Below are 20,080 nucleotides of genomic sequence, written 5' to 3' on the forward strand. Positions count from 1 at the left end.
GAAAATATAATTACAAGGAAAAGTACATTACAATTATTTTTTTAAAAAAAGGGGGTGGGGGGAGCTACCCCAGTATTCCTGACATGAACGGATTTCTCTGCGTTGCATTTATTCCAGTGTGGCTGAGGATGATCAAAGCCAACAGCAGGCCTTCGGCAGTTCTGCAAGAATCTCTGAAGTGGGTCTGCTATCACTGCTGCACGGGGTGACGTCAGGCTGCTGTTTACAGAAGAAGAAAGGCTGCCAATTTCCACAGAGCAGAAGACCGCAGTGGCCAGCCGCCTTTGGCTGTGAGTGAGCAAGAATGGGCTCTTTATGTGTGGCGTGTGTGCACACGCAACGGTTCACGCGCAGGGGCACCAAAACCAGAAAACGGCTTTGTGTGCACGCACCAGCCCACACTTCGGGGCTTCCGTTTTCACTAAGAAGACTAATGAAAATTGATCAAAATGCAACTTTCACTTTGGTTACGCTGAAGGAAAAAGTAAAAAAAATGCCACTCAGAAACTTCATCCTCCGTTGGAGGTTTGAAAGCATTTTAAAAGCAGAACAGTCCATTCCTCTAGTTTTTACAGGCTCCTTCTTGAGTTTTACAAACATTCACTAACAAAAAGAATTATGGGAGATGTGCTTCAAAGCACAAAACATATTCAGACTGCAGTAGCCAAGTTTTACAGGAACAACCTCATTTTCAGAGTGGTTGGAGTTGCTTCCTCCTATAAGTTCAGGAAGTGCTCACTCAAGTTTTAACATACTCTAACTGAATCCACTTTGGGGAGTTATTTTGTTAAGTTTATGACTATAAAGGAAAAAAAAAATCTGGCTTATTAACATATGCCCATTCATGAAGTTTCCTGGCAGAAAGCAACCTTATATTAAATCAAATTTAGAAGGGCAAAAAGAAAATAGGGGCTGCATTCATTATACTCTTTCTTCAACTATCCATCACCTTCTGGGACAGCAGTCAAATCAGGAATAATATGGAAACAGATCATGTTTATAACTGGCACTGAAACTTTACTTCAGACAATAAATCTAGTGTAAATCATACCATTGGAACACTGAAGAAGAGACATGGGGAATATTTTTGGTACCTAAAAATGCATTTTCTTTAGTCCTGTTGTAAGTATATCTGAAAAGGGAGAAACTGTGGCCCAGAAATAAGGTGAAGCCGAGGAAGAGCCCTCAGTTCTGTATTTGGCTCTGTGGCTGATTACAATATAATCCTAGGTCAAACATTTACCCAAGATGTGCCTTATTCTTTCGTATCAGAGAAATGGGGGTGTCAATAGCAAATATTATTTTTCAATTTTTAGGAGAACATAGGAAAAAAAGATAATAAGTGAAAAATCTTTAGGCAACATTACATGTACATTACGGGAATTAGAAAATAATAGAAACATGGGCTGGGAATCCAGCCCAATATTGGCCAACTCCTTTGAGAGCTGGGGAGGAAAACGTGCTAAACAAGTAGGAAGTGTTATTAACACTTCCTTCATTTTATAGTGAGACATAACAGTAGCATGAAAAACATGGCACCAGTTCAACTTTTCCAGGGCCAGTTCCAGCTAGTAACATTGGCCACATCTTCTTAAACATATCAAGAAACCTTTTTTAAAAATATGTTTTTATTGATTTTTAGAAAGAGAGGAAGAGAGAGATAGAAACATTGATGAGAGAGAAACATCATCAATTGGCTGCTGTTACATGCCTCCTACCGGGGACCAAGCCCAAAACCTGGGCATGTGCCCTGACCTGGAATCGAACCAATGAATAACCTCTTGGTTCATGAGTTGATGTTCAACAGCTGAGCCACACCAACTGGGCCTAAATTAACCCAAACACAAAATGTTCCTATATTGCTCTTACAATACGTAAGTACTGCAAAAAAACAAAAACAAAAATCCATCACCTTGCCCTAGCTGGTTTGGCGCAGTGGATAGAGCTTCAGCCTGCGGACTGAAGGGTCCCAGGTTCGATTCCAGTCAAGGGCACATGCCCAGGTTGCAGGCTCCATCCCCGGTAGGGGGTGTGTAGGAGGCTGCCAATCAGTGATTCTCTCATCATTGATGTTTCTCTCTCTCTCTCCCTCTCTCTTCCTCTCTGAAATCAATAAAATAAATAAATAAATAAATAAATAAGTAAATAAATACAAAAACATCTTGAACAATCTTTTTTAAAAAAAATCCTTCACCTCTGTCAACCTCGTGCACTTACCACTTAGTAGTCACTGTGTTAGTGATAACATGCGACATGAGTTACAATGGAACTCGACAACAGTGCTGAGAACACAGGAGTGTCCCCGTACCACAGGGTTTTATGGCTAAGTTAGGAAGAAATGAACTGCATCACTGTCAAGAGTCCATGACTTGGTCCCCAATCAAACTAAATTTATGGCTAATTACTGACAAATTTTCTGACAATCAAAATTTTCTACCATAATGCAATTCTAATAATACCCTCAAACTTCCCTTTGTTTTTGCTCAACTGTAATTTTTTAAAATTATTTCTCAAAACTCAAGTTGACCAGTAAGTATCCCCCAATGCTTCAACTCAGTCACATAGCATAGTTAAAGATGCACACATTGAGTGGCACAATGCTTACTACGGCAAAATGGGACTCGTGGCCCTAAAACTTCCCCATATTTCGGTCTTTCAGAAAATCATTCTCCGAGTATAATCGCTTTTCCAAATAATTTTTTAAAAGCTACTGTAAACATATTATTGTTTGTTGGTTGTGCTGCAATTTTCAGTCAAAATAAGAACTCCTTATGGAAAATGAAAACAACAAAATACCTGGGACAAAAACAGTTTGCCCTTAGGATCCATTCCACACAAGTTTAGATCCCGCCCATAAGAAGCTCCAAGACAGAACACAGGAGCGATAAAATCGAGGAAGAAGACAAAGCTCGGGCAATTACTCTATCATTACAGTATTAAGTCCTGGGTAATGAGAGGCAGATAATGTACTGCTCTTCAGCCTACTCACTTGGACTTTTGTTCCATTCTCTCAAGGAGACTAAAAATTAAGGATACTACTGTAACATTTCTCAGTAGAAAGGTAAAAAAGAATCTGAGTCAGTCTGGACTGCTTAGCCTTGATGGTTTTTTCACCTAACTGATTGAGTGTCTGAGGACAGAAATACATTTCCGATTCAACTGCTAATCCCAGCAATCAGTTTGACCAACTGTATAGCCATGAACAAATATTTCCGATGCATGACTGTTCACATCATGGCAAAGCCAGCCTTATTCTAGTTAGGAAATTAAATTTTAGTTGGAGCTTTTGAATCTTGATCTTTGTTTTCTTTTCATTTCTTTTTTTAACATTGGGTAGTGGAAATAAAAATAAAATCTGGTAGTAGATGGGAAACAACAGCCATTTCACTTTTCATTGCAGCCTCTGAGCCATTAGCAGCAAACCTCAGCTAAACAGTAAAAGCATTTGTTACAGAGCAAAGGGAAGCTTGTCCACAAAACTTTTCTGCGAGATTCTAAAATTAAAAATTTGCTCAGATCATATGTCACCATTTTAAAGGTGACCAATAGCACTTCAAGGAAACACAACGCAAATTTCAAACTTCCCCCCAAAAAACTAGCATTTTTAACTATAGCCATGGTGTGCCTCCTCTGGCTTCTCTAATAAAATTACTATTTACTTTAGAGTTCTGCCTTCATTGTGCTGCTTTATAATTTAACGTTTACAGAACCTTCATTTGAGATGTATAAGACACATCAACACACACTTAAATAGTTCCTTTAAAAAGCCTCCCTCTGACTGAATGACTCGTGCCAGCAGAAGCATGAAGTATGGATGGAACCATTGAAAATCTACGTATTTTCAGTATTCACGGAGCTTAATAGATCAATAGATGGCTGTCAATACTAAATACAAAAATTTAATGACAAAGTAAAAAAACTGTAACTGAAAAGGGACAAGCCAAGGTTCAGTATCTTCCAAGTCAACAGAGACTCCGGACTTTTCAGCCTTCTGTTCTTTTGCAGGAGGTTGGTAGGAATAAAATATTCTGCTTAAGGGGTCAGAGAGGCTCGATTGCTCTCCTACAAGAGTGATCCTGTTGTTCCGGTGGAGTTTTTGTTGTTGTTGTAGTTGTTAATGTGAAGATCTTCCCATGTGATAGTGACAATTTTGCAGGTGTTTCAGGAGTGCTTTAGAAATCCCACAGGGAAGAAAAAAAGACAATACTTCTCTACATATTTCGACAAGGGCATGCCTGAACAAAGACCCTAGAGTGTTCACACATCCTGGAAAACACGTCTTTGGTAGATGACTTTCTCATGGTACGTGAGAGAGGGTTCAAGACCAAACAATAAAAACAAAAACAAACAAACAAAAAAAACTACTTGCTGGTAAAATACACACAATTCTTTTTAGAAAGCCAGTTCTGGAGAAACCAGGGCAGCTAAACTACCATATAAGCTCAGATTTCCCCAAAGTATCAAAAGCCTGGTGCATCCTGGACAGCTAAGATACTACACTTCAAATAGAGCATTTTATTCTGCTACTTTTCCACAGGGCACGGTGCAATTTTCTTTTAATAAAAGGAGAACAATCTCTTTTGACTCTTGTTTTTACGGAGAGTTAAAGAGATTTTTGTTCACATGTGATCTGGAGTGTGATAAATATGTATACACTGTTGACAGTTTTCCTTCGGTGGCTTTGGAATAATATAAAGTGAAGTTGAAATACATAAGAAATAATAAGATGGGCCAAGATACGTTAATGGACAATATATGACCAGTTGCAAAGTATACATAAAACGCTATACCCTAGAGCAGTGATGGGCAACCTTTTGAGCTTGGTGTGTCAAACTTCGCCAAAAAACTGAGCAAAACTCGGGTAGTGTGTCACTTTGAGGAAAAAACATTATTTCGCAAATGTTTCATCCTCAGGAGCAGCAAATGTTTCATCCTCGGCATGCAGCCGCCTCAGCGGCCGCGTGTCATCAGAAATGGCTACGCGTGTCAGTGCTGACACGCGTGTCATAGGTTCGCCATCACTGCCCTAGATACTGAGGTGAGAGGACAGGTAGAAGACCAGTTAAGGAAAAGTCACTTACATATATGCTTACTAGTAGGGAGTGTGGCAGTGTCAAAGGAGGACAAAATTTTCTATAAGATGGACAGGAGAAAAGAAAAAAACAGAAATTAGCATTTATTAAATTATCAGCTGTGTGTTAGTCGCTTTACCTGTTGTACATCAGTTAATAATCACAGAGGTAGATATCACTGTTCCCATTTTACAGCAAAGAAAACGGGGCTTGGAGAGGAATAATGAACAGTTAGTGGTAATGTCCATTCCTACCTTCCTCTCCCTAGGTTAACCTCATTCCCAGGTTACCGGTCCAGAGAGGGGCAGAGCTGTCAGATCAGACAGAAAGACTCAGAGCCCACCCTGTGGGGAGATTTCCAACTTCCCCTGAATACCACATTATATGCATGTGAAGCAGCTTGAGGAAGAAGCCAGAACAGAAGGTGGAAACTACCAAGGAGTCGGGCACAGCGGAAAGATTCTAAGAACCTGAGCCACAGGTGTGACCAACCCTGAACCCTGCCCTACCTCTGCACTTGTGAAATGATAAATTTCCTGATGATTCCAGCAAGCTTGAGGGTGGTTTCTGAAAATACTCTTAACTGATAAAGGAATGTAACTTCTCCAAGGTCACCCACAGTAAGTGGCAGAGCAAGTATATGAACCAACAACGTTTTGCTCAAAACTGAGCTTTTTCCAGTAAACCACGCTGTGGCATGAACTTTGATGAATGTTTTTCTCATACCATCATGCAATGTTAGCTCTAGAAAGGATCTTACCTCATCATAATAACAAAACGCATTTATACCTCATAAAAATGAAGTAGTGGCCTTTGCAAACAGAATTAGCAAAAACGCCCAGAATTTTTTATTCTGCAGAACTTCTCACTTCATATGCATTTGATTTTTAGTAGAATATGAATTCACATCCTTTAAAATGGAATTGAGCTCTTGAAAAGCATTCCAAGTTATTATTAATTGTCTTAGGTGGGATAATGGTATTGTGGTTACATAGGAGAATGTCCTTATTCTCAGGAGATGCAGAGTGAAGTATTTAATGGTAAGACTTATGATATATGAAACTTATTTTCACAGGATACAAAAAGTAAGTATGAGAGAAAGAAAGGGAGAGAGCCATAAAGCAAATACAGCAAAAGGTTAGCAATTACTAAATCTAAGTATAGGGAATATGGGTGTTTGTTGAATTATTCTTTCAAGTTTCCTAAATGTTCAAAAAGTTTTACAATAGGAAGTTTGGGAATGACGGAATATGGTGTGGGACATTTTGAAAAATAGTGAAGCCAGGGTCTCGCCCCAAGTTTTGGCCTGGGCACAGGTAATTCTAATGTATTGATCACACTGGTATGGTAGAACTTGAATTTTAAAGTCACAACTCGTTAATACTCTGATAGTCCATCCCAACTCCATAAAGACAAACCTGAAAATTTCTGTAGACTATATTTTATTCGTGAAAAAATTGCCAGTGTTTTAAACTTAACATAAGAATTAATTCCAACAATAAAGAAACTTCCCTGAAACATATATTGGGTGACATAGGAAATATTCAGTTAATATTAACCATCACTTTAACAAACCTATTTAAGTTTCCTGGTGCTATGCTCAAGACCGTGAGGGCAAGAAAAAGAGAGCAGACTTAATTTTTCCCTAAACAAATCTATTCATAGAGTCTATGTTCCAACATGCCAAATTTAAATTATAGAAATGCAAAAAAAAAGGAACAATATTTAAGGAAAAGCATTAAGCCACTTAAGCTCTCTTTTAAAAACAAAAGTCTTCCTAAACCATGCTCTTTATCCCATGCCAAAGATGAGTCATAATCTGTTAAACTATAAGGAAAGGAGGATTTCTTGAAAAACACACAACTCTAATTCTCCAAATTCAAATTTGTGCAAATTACTTAAAGATACTCCAGTGAGCCGTACATACAGAAAAAAGCTCTCTAAGGCCCTATATCTAAATTTCAGCTCACGCACAGGCCTCCTCAGTTCTATTTGTTTTTCTTAAAATATGTGTGTCTGGGGTATGGGGTAGAGGTGAATAAAGAGTAGATGAAATAGAGAAATAAAAATAAATGACAAACTTTAAAAATATAATTCTTGTAATAGAGATTTCATCTTGGAAATATACTTTACACCCATGTGGCTTAAAAAAATTTTATTGATATACAATAAATGCATATATTTAAAATGTATAATTTGCTAAGTTTTGTCATACATATGTATACACCTTTGAAACCATCACAGCAATCAAGATAATGAATATAACTATCCTAGGTGGCCTTCTTTTTTCTTAAATCCTCTCCTGAGGATATGTTTATTGATTTTAGAGAGAGAGGAAGGGAGAGAGAAATATCAGTATCAATTGGTTGCCTCCTGTAAGCGCCCCAACCAGGGATCAAGCCTGAAACTTTTTAGTGTGTGAAACAAAGCTCCAACCAACTGAGCCACCCAGCCAGGGTTCCTAGATGGCCTTTTGAATCAAACAGCTGTGTCATACCATAGATACAGTTTCCAGGGGGGAAAAATTCTTGATAGACATTGTTACATTAAAAAAAAAAATCAGCAAAAAAGTCTCCACAGAAGTGTCCTAATACTTTTATCAACCGTTAAAATAAACATTGAAGCTTTGGATTTTTTTTCCCCCTAATTGAAATTTAAGAGACAAGCATATGTTGTGTTATTTTATCTTAGATTTAGGTCCAAATAAACAAACAAAGGCACTCTAAAAACAAAGGCAATCTTAATATTTTCAAACATCCAGGAAAATAAAAATAGAAGCCACAGTCACACTGCATTATGTTTGAGAACTTTTAAACACACACATTAGGGATTTGGCTATTCCAAAGCAAAATAATTTAGAAAGATTATACCAACATATTATGGCAATATATAGACTTCCTAAATTTGTAATATTGAGCCTCTAGCACTCCCATTTCATAGGTGGGTAGGGCTACTCCAGGCAAAACTGAAGAAAAAAAAAAAAGAGTGTGTCTTCGTAATTGTCCAAGGCTCCATCTCCACTTCTTTCCTCCCCTTTCAGTGTTTCTTCCATTTAGGGCCCTCACCGATGTACCAGGCTTCCCAAAGTTATGAAGTGACTCGTGTCCTCAGAACCTCACCCATGTCAAAGGTATGTCTATATATTGTGTTCTCAGGTGCCGAGTTTCTGCTCAGGTAGCTAGCTAGGGACTGTAACAAATGGCTAGGATGTGTGCTCCATTCCCTTCCCCTCCCCTTCCTTGCTGAGCAGTTTTAGTGGCTAAAAGAGGGACTGTTCTACCCTGAGGTGCCTCAGGTACAGGAATACCTGCTAAGCATCTTTGCCCTAACTGAAAAGGAAGGATGGATTTACAGGAAGGCCACCCAGGATCCCCAGAGGGCAAGTCCAAGACAGTTTACTATAGTGGCCTACACCAGACTTCCCATCACACTAAATCCCATATTGTTTAATACAGAGATTTCTTTTTCACATGGAGATCTCTTGTCTCCCCAAATGGAATGTGAACACCATGTCTTATTAGTCTGTGATAGCCCCAAGGACTTGGGACGTGTATGAAATATATAAATATAAAATATAAAAATAATTAATGAAAATCATTTTATTGTATCATTTCATATTAATGCTATTTTACTATAAAATACTTTGATTTATCTACTTTAATATATGAGGTAGAAATGTATACTATGAGTTTTATTTGTCTGTTTAGAAAATTACATGGCGTTACAATCATAGAAACAAAAGACTAGTTCTTTCTGTACACTGGACAAAAACAAAGTTAAGATGTTCTTGTTAATTGTGCAATATAGCTGAGATGACTACATTTCCATTGTGCAATTTTCAGTGTTACACTTTTTTCCCCAGACTCTGTTATAGAGAAAACAAAGCAAAGGGAGAAAACAACTTGAAAATATAAAGAAAACCTAGTAAATAGTTCAGATCATGTCCACTGTCAGGTTTCCCAGGGTTCACCAATGAGGACGATTTCAGATTTCTGCTGGAAACATCCAGTTACATTATCAGTTTTTAACATTTCAACTCAAACTCAAATGAAAATTGTCCATTCAAATGGAGTTTTGTTTCAAGATTTAGGATTCCTTTATACCATGTCAAAGGGCATAAATTCCATAGAAAGAAACCTTACTTTTTTCCAGATCATTATTATACAATGTTTAGTTCTGACTAATCCAAATAGAAGATAGTAAGTTCTATACACACCAAGTTGTTTGCATGTAATTTCTACTAGGAAAGGAGTATTTGTCTCTTTTCTCCACTGCTGTATGTAAGTGCCTAATAACAGTAGCTGGCACATAAGTGCTCAATACATTTCTGTTTTAAGGAAGGAGGGAGGGAGGGAGGGAGGGAGGGAGGGAGGGAAAGAATGGGACAGAGGTGTGCAAAAAAAGACCAGGCTTCTTCCATGAGGCACAGATTTTATAAAGTACAATTTCTGGAAAATCTCTTATTTAATAAACTCCAAAACGCAGTTTATCTAATGTTATATTTGAATTGTTTAAATAAAAAGTAACCGTGGACTGTTCTCTAAATCAAAAGGAGGATTCATTTTGTTTACTCAAATTGCAAGTTTTTCTACTACTGAAGTCTGAATAATATCAGGTATTTTGAGAAACTATACAACATTCTCTCCAAATCAACGAATTTTGGTCCTTAGGAAAACATTTTACTCAAAAGATTTTTTTATGTAAACTTTTTTTTTGTTTAATAATACATATGCATTTACATACCCTTTGGTTTCCTGGATGAAAAGACCCCTTAAAAATCAAAACAAAAGTGAACTCAAAGGGATACATTTCATTTGAGCTGAAGCCATGGGCAGACAATAAAGCTGATGGTTGCTTCACCAGGAGCCATTAATCACTGAACAATGGTGAACCCTGGAGAACCTCACAGTGGACTTGGTCTGATGTTCAGTCTGGTTTCAAGGAGTTCAAAACACAACAAAGGAGCTGCTCCTCCTGCCTAATGCGTGTTCTCAGGCCAGCCGCCCCCCCACCCCCACGTGGTCAGGTGGCGATGGTCATTGCTGAAACAGCCTGCAGGGCTCACGGGGCACTGGGCGTGCAGCAAAACAAAGGGTGGATGTTTGAGATGTTTCAAAGTCACATGGACAGAAAAAATTCTGCGGGTATCCCCCCATAACATAAACATGTCACAGTTTCCTCTTTTCCCACCTCACTTAAGCTAAAACTTGGTTTTAGATTTACAAAAATGGCCCCTTACGTTCTGTGTAGATGAGATGGTCGGGGAGCTCATCTTTTGAGATGAGCTAAAGCAAATTTTCCATATAGAAGGACTCTGCCTCAGCCTCATAAAAGCAGCCTGAAATAAATGAAAACTACTAACTTCATAGCTTATACAGAGGCAGAGGCAAAAGACAGCTAAAGGAAAAAAACCTACTGTGATCAAGGAAAAAGAATACCAATGTGAAGAGAAGACAGCAAAGTAAGAAAGATGCTGCATAAAAACTAAAAACAAACGCACGTGGAAATATTAAGAAAACTGAAAAACAGTGGTAGAACAAAGGAAAGAGGGTTGTGAAAAACAGAAAAAAAATTACATTAAAAGTGAGCTGTTTGGGTCATTTTATTTACTATGGTAAAAGTAAACATTCAATATACTAAAGAGTCATACATACCACCACACCAAACATTATAAACATCAATGTGGACTTTAAATTCAAAAGAGGAGAAGAAATCTATCATTCTAAGTTTCTGTTAGTTGAATGTTGAACAATAAGGGGAAAAGGACAGTGTATTTTTTTTATATATATATTTTATTGATTTTTTACAGAGAGGAAGAGAGAGGGATAGAGAGTTAGAAACATCAATCAGCTGCCTCTTGCACACCCCCTACTGGGGATGTGCCCGCAACCAAGGCATATGCCCTTGACCGGAATCGAACCTGGGACCCTTGAGTCCGCAGGCCGACGCTCTATCCACTGAGCCAAACCGGCTTCGGCAGGACAGTGTATTTTTAAAGTTGCTTTTTGTTAAGCAACTTCGTATTAGAGGATAATTGCTCACTATACTCAATATTAGTTGAAACAAATATTTCTTTGTATGTCCACTTGTTTTTATAGGTCTTATTCTGAGTACACTAGAATTCAATTCCATTTTAAAAAGTGAGTAACATCATGAGGCCGAGACAACTCTTCTGCTAATAACCAGAAAGAGATAAAGCTGAATTAAAAGAAATGTACATAATGTGCTAACTGTGGGCTTTTGACTTTTAAAGTCTGCTAACTCACTTTTAAGGACAAGAGAAGACTAATTTCTTAATACACAGCCTTTCCAGACATATCTTCACTCAAATTTTCAAATAAATTAAATGAAATCCTACAACCCACTATATTCTGATGTGTGCACATTTCACTGCATTCCAGGCTCAAAATAAATGAGTATAGCTAAAGAATCATTTGGAAATTTAGAAATAAATAAAAATTAATTTTTCTTTGAATATACTTCTAACTAAGTCTAATATGTCTGAACATGTTTTCCTGCAATGTGCAAGCAAGTTTTACAAGCTTTAACCTAATAAAATATATTATCTCTTATACATAAAGTTTCTTACATCAACCCCTGCTATAACCCAGGATGTACCAAAACTCAGCATTATCATTTTTTAAAAATATATATTTTTTAATTGATTTCAGAGTAGAAGGGGGGGGGGGAGAGAGAGAGAGAGAGAGAGAGAGAGAGAGGGAGAGAGAGAGGCATCAATGATGAGCCCTAGCCCTTTGGCTCAGTGTATAGAACATCAGCTCGTGAACTGTAGGGTCCCAGGTTCGATTTCGGTCAAGGGCACATACCTTGGTTGCAGGCTCGAGCCCTGGCCCTGGTCAGGGCACATGTGGAAGGCAACCTATCGATGTGTCTCTTCACATCGATGTTTCTCTATATATATCTCTCCCTTCTACTCTCTCTAAAAATTAACGGAGAAATATCCTTGGGTGAGGATTAAAAGAAAAAAAAAGAAGAAAGAAACATCAATGATGACAGAGAATCATTGATAGCTGCCTCCTGTATGCCCTTTACTGGGGATTGAGCCCACAACCCGGGCATGTGCCCTGACAGGGAATTGAACCGTGTCTTCCTGGTCTATAAGTGGATGCTCAACCACTGAGCCATGCTAGCCAGGCGCAGTGTTATCATTTTAAATCCCATTCAATTAAACCAAAGTTCCTTGCCTCTTTAAAAGGTACCTTACACATTCTTGTGAACATATCAATTAAAAATCTCTCCAAATATAAAGTTAAAAGAAAAAATTCCCTTCAGACAAAAGATCTAAAAGGCCACAATTTTTAAATGACGATAAATATCCATTTCTAAATGCTAATGTTTACTTTATATTTGCTTGCATTTTTGTCCTCCAATGCTTTCAAAAAGTACTTACAACGTACCCCTACAACATCCTCTAATGAGGGTAGGGTAACTAACTACCTTCCCTCTTCACACTGAAAGATGGATAAGAACTCCAAGAGCCATGGAGGTTAAGTGTAAAGCTCAAGGTCACCTGCCAATAAGTAGCACTGCTCAATCTAGATCCATGGACCTTAATTTTAAGTTTATGTCAATAGAGAATATATATATATATATATTATTTTCCTCTATTTTTGATCACTGACAGATACAGCAGGTCCTCGAACAATGTAGTTTCATTCATCATCGTTTCATCTTATGGTAGGAAATTAACTCTTACTTTATATCAATTAGCCTATGGTAAATTTTACATTGATTTCATTTTATGTTGTCTTGTGTAAAGTCACAGAACCTACTGATGACGTTAAGTCTTAGTATACAGCTATTCATTTTCCTAATGTTAGAAGACAGCACAGAAATCACAAGCCTTAAAGTTTTTATCTACCTCATTCTTCTCTTCTTTCCAAACAATTTTTCATCAGAAACGTTGCTTTTTTATTTTTTTAATATATTTTATTGCTTTTTTACAGAGAGTAAGGGAGAGGGATAGAGTTAGAAACATCGATGAGAGAGAAACATCGATGAGCTGCCTCCTACACACCCCCTACTGGGGGGATGTGCCCCCAACCAAGGTACATGCCCTTGACCGGAATCGAACCCATGACCCTTCAGTCCACAGGCCAACGCTCTATCCACTGAGCCAAACTGGTTAGGGCAGAAACGATGCTTTTTTTAAAAAGTTGGATACATTATATAGGACTATAAAATACTAATACTCACATATCTTCACAAAAATGTTAAATGAAAGGAAGAGATAAGAAAGAGATGTGAGCTACAGAAACAGTCATGCTAAAATGTGCCAAGTGAAAAATAAATGACCTTCCATCTTGCAGACCAGACACTTGTGTAGTTTCTAAGTGCCTATAAATTAATTTTTTTAAGTTTCATTTTTAGACTGACTGCTTTAAAAGTATATGAACAAAGGGCAAGTTTTCTAAATAAATTGTTTTAGCCAATAAAAATGCAATATATTCAGCTAAAATCGGTAATTGGTGATTAGGTAAAACAAAGGATTATATATACAAGATTATCCACATTGTAGTATATAGTATACATATTTGAAAAGTTTTAACAATGTTAGGGAACACTAACACTTGTGAGTCAATCAGTATCCAGATTTCGTTACTGAGGATATCTCTTTTATACAAGATATTTTTGCATTTTATAATTTCGGGGGCATAATAAATTAAACTGGATTTTATTGACAAATAAAACAGTGATTCTATAAATGAAGCGGGTGTTAGGCCTCATCAATTTTGTTTATTTAAAGTATATATATTCCCTAATTGTGTAATGCCTATTAAGTATGTGAAGTTTAAAGTGCTTTATTTACTAATTACATATACCTCCTTTATGAGTCCTATTACACTATTTACTACAGCTATTTCTAAAGTTAATTATTAATTAAGATTATGCAAGAGAAAGAGTTTCATTCTTGAATGGGAAGAGAAACAAAGCTTTGGTCCTTAAGGAAATGATGCCATTTTATTTTCACAGTGTTAGCTTAATAAATTCTCTTTATTATTATTAATTCTGAAGCCGATAATAACATCACACCATCATTTGGGACATGCAAAAATCTAATTAGTATAATTCACATTTATAGTAACATCCAACTTAGTAACAGGAAATTTGGGAGTCAGAACATCTTACAATAATAAATGGACATGTCAGGTATCAAAGGAAGATATTTGATATGTACTTTTCTGACTATTTTAAGTTTAATCTTTAAAATGAAAAATAGTTTCTTAATAAAGTATGCTATGCTGTAATTCCCCTCATTTGTTCTCTTTTAAAAAAATAATAATTGAGAGCATAAAAATTCAATTTAACAATACAAATACTAGCATTCTCCACAATATTACTTACATGTCATTCACCTAACAGTTAGGTGGTCATTAGTTAACAGAGCCAAATATCAACAGTACGATTGAAATTTCTTTTGAGAGCCAAATTTTTTAAACTTAAACTTCTTCTAACACCACTTCTTCAAAATAGACTCGCGCAGGCCGTGGTATTTTGTGGAAGAGCCACACTAAAGGGACAAAGAGCTGCATGTGGCTCGCGAGCCGCAGTTTGCCGACCACGAACCTAACTCATAAGTAACTTTGGAATAACATTATTTAATTAATTCTACAGCATTCATTAAGCTTCTTTATGTACCAAGCACCCTGGTAGATACTGGAGATTAAATTACGAATGAAACACTCATACACACACACACACACACACACACACACACACACACACACACACATAGAGGCCCGCTGAACGAAATTCATGCAAGGGGCTCAGCCCTCACATCTTTGGCGGCTTGCCTTGGCCCTCACAGCCCCGGCTTCGTCCGGAAGGTCGTTCGGCTGTCCGGTCTAATTAACATATTATGCTTTTATTATTATAGATATATTTTTTTAATTGATTTCAGAGAGGAAGGGAGAGGGAGAGATAAAAAATATCAATGACGAAAGAGGATCATTGATTGGTTGCCTTCTGCATTGTCCTTACTGGGGATTGAGCCCACAACCCAGGCATGTGCCCTGACCGGGAATCGAACAGTGACCTCCTGGTTCATAGGTCAAAGCTCAACCACTGAGCCATGCTGCCAGCTGGGCTGAAACACTTTTCTTACCCTCAAAGAGCTTTCTCTTTAGTAAAGGAGAAAATCATAGATAACAGCAAATGTGTGATAGGTATCACTATAATAGAAGTATATATATATATATATATATATATATATATATATATATCCTCTTATGCAAGCTTAAATGAAAGTGATCAACTCAGCTCATCAAATAACTAAATTTCATAAAGATATATATAAATGCTAGTTTAAAGTATAAATCTCAAAGAATATCATACATATTGATAATAATTCTGCTTATTTTGACAGCAACAATTCTTTACAAAAAATTTACTCATGTTTCAAGACATACCAGGAGGATAACAGGGAATTAAACTTAAAAAGATGTTTCAAATGCTAGTCAAGATCTTTACAAAGATGTACTACTAGTAAATATTAGTTAAGATCTTTGCATGGCCCTGGCCGAGCAGCACAATTGGTTAGAGCAGTGGTCGGCAAACCACGGCTCGCGAGCCACATGTGGCTCTTTGGCCCCTTGAGTGTGGCTCTTCCACAAAATACCACGTGCGGGCGCGCACGTACAGTGCTATTGAAACTTCGTGGCCCATGCGCACAAGTCGGTTTTCGGCTCTCAAAAGAAATTTCAATCATTGTACTGTTGATATTTGGCTCTGTTGACTAATGAGTTTGCTGACCACTGGGTTAGAGCGTTATCTGGATACACCAAGGTTGCTGGTTCAATCCGGAGTCAGAGCACATACAAGTGGAGGGGACCTGATTTATGGTGACAGTAGATGGTTTGACTTTGGGTGGTGAGCAGACAGTGCAATATACAGATCTTGTATCATAGAAATGTACACTTGAAACCTTATGATCCTATTAACCAATGTCACCCCAATAAATTTAATAAAATTTTAAAAAATGAATCAACCAAGAATGCATAAATTAGTGGAATAACAACTTGATGTTTCTCTCTCTCTCTCTCTCTCTCTCTTCTCTCTCTCTGTCTCTTTACTTTCCTCTCTCTCTAAAAAAAAAAAAAAAATCAATAAAAATTTTTTATTTTAAATCTTTGCAGCCAGGCAGGCATGGCTCAGAGGTTAACCTATGAACCAGGAGGTCATGCTTTAATTCCTGGTCGTCGGGGCACATGCCCAGGTTGCGGGCTGGATCCCAAGTGGGGCATGCAGGCGGCAGCCGATCGATGATTCTCTCTCATCACTGATGTTTCTGTCTCTCTCTCTCTCCCATTTCCTTCCTCTCTGAAATCAATTTAAAAAAATATTTTAAAAAATAAAAAATATTTGCATATATTAACTCATTCTGACCCCACAATAACCCTAAGAAGTGTTTTCTATTATCCCCATTTTACAGATAGGGAATCTGAGGTTAACTTGACCATGTCACATAGACAACAGGAGGAAATGCTGGGACTTGAACTTACAGAATCTAATTCTAGAGGCCCCACTCTTAACCACTCTATTAGACCTCCTCTCTAAAGGGGGTGGTGATGACGGAACAGCTAACACCAAGTGCTCTGTGACATGCATTCTTAGTTATCCTTACCGCAGCCCTTTAAGGAAAAGTCATCCTTCCCATTTACAGGAGAAAATCAGCAGAGGCCAGGTTTAAAAGTTGTCCAAGGTCAAACAGCTATCTAAGGATGGCTGCAAGATTCAAACTCAGGCAGCCTGGCTCCTGTGCTTGAGGCCTCTCAATGATTCAGTCCGACACTCAGGCAAAAGGCCACATGATAAATTTATTAAACAATTCAAAAAAGCTTTGTATAAGTCTTCCTGAAATACTTTGCAAGATTTGGGAGCTTATGACAAGCATTTCCTTACGATAGCATTTACATTGGAGTCAACTTTACTACTTTAGGCTGATCATAAACACATTTCTGCTCTTCAAAAATAAATCTTTCTATAAAAAATTGGCAGATTTTAGTACAGGTATAGTCTATTCTTTAAACTTAAATTTAGTAACAACTTATTCTGATTAGTCTGAAAGAGAAGGAGAGAAATGAACTACTAAGAGGCCTTTCCTATACTTTAATATATCAAAACACGTTTGGTTTGGCCTAATTTGAATCTTGTGGACAACATAGACCAGAACTTGATACAAAAAGAGTAATAACATTTTAAATAGGCTGAATTCTCAAAAGTAACCTCAGAAGCCGATTCAGAGTAACTACTCATAATTTTTACTTTTATCTCCAATTAAATACTAAAGATGCATAAGGCAAGATTCTCATAAGGCATATATGGGCAAGTATGTATACTTCTGAGCTACCAACAATCAAGAAACCAAATTAAATTTTTACAAAACTCTGTAGCATGGCATTGTTTAAGAGCAATCAAAAATACAAAAGAGGGATAGCAAAAGAAAAAAAAAAAACACTATTTTTATCCTTAACACACCCCACTGTGCCCAGTGCCTGAGAAATAAAAAAATTCGGTGTTGTAATTTCTTGCTAGAAAAGAGGTGAACTGAAGATGCAGTATGAAGCTGGATTTTCATCTTACCTTGCTTTCCTCCAACAGGTTCAAAGACTTCATAACCTTTACTCTAATAGTGAATTCATATTTTTTTTTCCAAAAGGGAACCTATAAAACTATTTTAAAATAAAAATAGTAAGCCACACCAACTAGGCAACCTGCCTTCCCTTGCTCTAGGATCACACATTCAAATGAGAAATAACCTTTTTGTCTTGCCTTTACTAAATAAAAGTTGAACTTTGGTTTGCAGGAAAATGTACCCAATTAGCCACTGTGCACTTTTTTGCAGGTCACAGAGTCTCTCAGATCACACTGCTGACTATTGCAGTTCACGGAGCATCCTAAAGACGGAAAGCGTGCCCTTACCGCTCGTTTTAGGAAGCGTTCTAATGCCCCGATGGGGGAAGTCTGGCAAAACCTAGAAACACAGCAGGGCCGGTGAATAAGGAGGGGCGGGGGGAGCGAGAGCTGGGGAGGGAGGCAGCCTCCACCTCAAATGCACGCCGGACCCGGAGCCTCCCTTCCCACAAGGCGATCCCTGCCCTCCCCAGAGGGGACGGCTCCCACATTTCCCCCCCGCTAGCTCCCCGAGATCCCACACGGCACTCACCCTTCCGCGAAGAAGTCGCCGCCGGGTCCAGCTCCGAGACGGGTCGGGGTGGCAGCGAGGGAGGGGACGTCTGGGCTGTGGGCGGGGGGTGTCGGTGCGTCACTCGCGTGCAGGACGGGGAGTTGGAGCGGTGGGAGCCGAGAGGAGCGGGGAAATCAAGTCACGGCCGGAAAAAGGAGAAACGTTGGGGGGGGGGGGAGGAGGTGGAGAGCCCCCTCCCTAAAATAAACTCTCGGTCCCCTGCGACCCCCCGGCCCCAGAGAGGGAAAATAAAATCGGGGGGAGCTAGACGGATAAATAAATCTCTAAAACGACGAGGAGCGAGGCACAGACTTTAGTGTAAAGGGGGACACGGAGCGGGGGCTGGCGGGGAGGCAGGAGTCGCTCTGGGTCTATCCCATGCCTTTGCAGTCCCCAAGCAGAGGAGGAGGCTGGCCGAGGGGAAGTTGCAGCGGCTCCAGAGGAGGAGGAGGTGGAGGAGGAGGTGGAGGAGGAGGAGGAGGTTACACCGTAACAAGTACAGACAGACAGCCATGGATCAGAGGGGCGCTGCGAGCAGGGGCGGCCGCGGCGGGGCGAGCGGCGGTGGCGGCAGCACCGCCTGCTCAGCTCGCTCAAGACATTTAATTGGATTGATGGGTTGTGCAGTGACTCACAGACTTTACCGAGTCGGACAGCAGCAGTCCCCGCCCCGCTGGCCAGGGGGATGCGGCGGGGGACGGCGGGGAAAGGGGGTCGCGGACGAGCCGGGGAAGGGAGGCGGCGACTGAGAGGGCGAGGCGTTGGGCGGGGGGGGCGGGGAGCGGAGCGGAGCCACCCAATGGCGAAGCCCGCCGCTCCGACGGGCGTGAGCGTCGGCCAATGACAGCGCGGCTCGCTCGGCGGCTGGCTTCGCCCCGAGCCCACTGAGTCTACTAAGGACACTGCCGCGATCGGGGCGGGGGAAGTGGAGTGGGGGGTGGGGAGAGTGGGTGGACGTTGAAGTGGGGGGGCGGGGGGAGGGGTGGAGGGAAAGAAGGAGGCGCCGGGGACCCGCGGAGTCACTCCGCTCGCCTCGCTTCAGGAGTGCGCCTTCCGCCAATCCCAGGGCCGCCTGGGGGTGATGGACACCAGTATGGGGCCAATGAGGAGAAGAAGATGCCCTTAGCGCGACGGAGGGGAAGAAGTAGGCGGGCCAACGCCCTCCCCCCGCCTCCCGCCCAGTTGGGGTCAGTCACGCAAATAACAGTGTGAGGGCTGGGGCCGCGGGGGGGTAGGGGAGGCGGGGGGGAGCGGAGGGCCGCGCTGCTGGCGGCGTGACTGCGATCGCGACAGGCTGTGGTGCCCACACCGCGCCGGCGGGAGGAGGCGGCGGGGGCTGGCTCCTTACTCAGCTTGCAGGCTGCGGCTGCTCCTCCCCAGCCTCTGCCGCGCGCAGCCGGGAGCCCCGAAGGCCAAACCCCACACCCGAGGAGCAACCACATTGGGAGTGAATCAGATCAAAAACTTTGCCCACGTCCACGCAGCGCCTACTCCCGGAGACAGCTCTGTGGGGCTGTGCTCTAGGCTCTGAGGCAGCTGGAAGCCAGAGACCGGAGGCTTGGCCGTGGCATTTGCGTCCTTGCTTGCCAGTTTTCTGGGGAAGTCAGGGTAGGGTGTGGACAGGTTGAAACAGCTCCTGAAGACGTACCTTTTTTTTTCCTTCTTTTTTTTTTTTTAATTGAGTTTCCGGAAAAGGCACTTCTTAACCTGGCACGAGCGAAGCTGTACGGGCTTTGTTTTTTAAATGCATGTATGCACCTTGGCTTCCTCCCTTCTGCAACCTCTCGCCCATTCTCTGCCC

The 20,080-nt window shown here is 40.2% G+C and overlaps 1 protein-coding gene across 4 annotated transcripts in view; it reads right to left on the reverse strand.

Annotated features, from left to right (window-relative positions):
- The window catches only part of SERTAD2 (SERTA domain containing 2), a 108,380-nt gene extending 89,368 nt beyond the window's left edge, over positions 1-19,012 (reverse strand). For 2 of the 4 annotated variants that reach the window (XM_079792312.1, XM_079792313.1), the window contains exon 1: positions 18,259-19,012. The gene's annotated coding sequence lies outside the window, so the exon portion shown is untranslated. The other 2 variants (XM_079792316.1, XM_079792314.1) reach the window with 2 other exon arrangements.
- Positions 19,013-20,080: the final 1,068 nt, after the last annotated feature.

This window comes from Cnephaeus nilssonii (genome assembly GCF_951640355.1).
Source record: "Cnephaeus nilssonii genome assembly, chromosome: 15".
NCBI lineage: Eukaryota > Metazoa > Chordata > Mammalia > Chiroptera > Vespertilionidae > Cnephaeus > Cnephaeus nilssonii.